Below are 361 nucleotides of genomic sequence, written 5' to 3'. Positions count from 1 at the left end.
TTCTTTTTTTTTTTCATTTCTTATTATTTTTTTTCCCCAAGCCACGCCGCAATTCCCCCACCCCGAGCCGGGCTCCCGCCTTTCCCCTCCTGGAATAGTCTTAGGAGGTGGAAAAAAAAAACCCCAAACCCCCCCCCAAAAAAAACCCCAAAAAACCCCAAAACGAACACAAACCCTGCAATTCCCAAACTTTTCCCGCTCCCTTTCACCCCCATCTCTTTCCCATCCGCTCCGGGGGCTCCATGAGGAGCCTGCTAATGGACAATCATCCCAAAAAAAACCTCTGGAGAAGGAGCGCGGGGCTCTGCTCCCATTGGTGCCGGGGCCCGGCGCGGATCCCCCTTCCCGGCCGCCCATAAGA

This window comes from Corvus brachyrhynchos, unplaced genomic scaffold (assembly GCF_000691975.1).
Source record: "Corvus brachyrhynchos isolate BGI_N302 unplaced genomic scaffold, ASM69197v1 scaffold278, whole genome shotgun sequence".
Classification (NCBI taxonomy): domain Eukaryota; kingdom Metazoa; phylum Chordata; class Aves; order Passeriformes; family Corvidae; genus Corvus; species Corvus brachyrhynchos.
The sequence above is the reverse complement of the archived record's forward strand: the minus strand, read 5'-3'. Positions refer to the sequence as shown.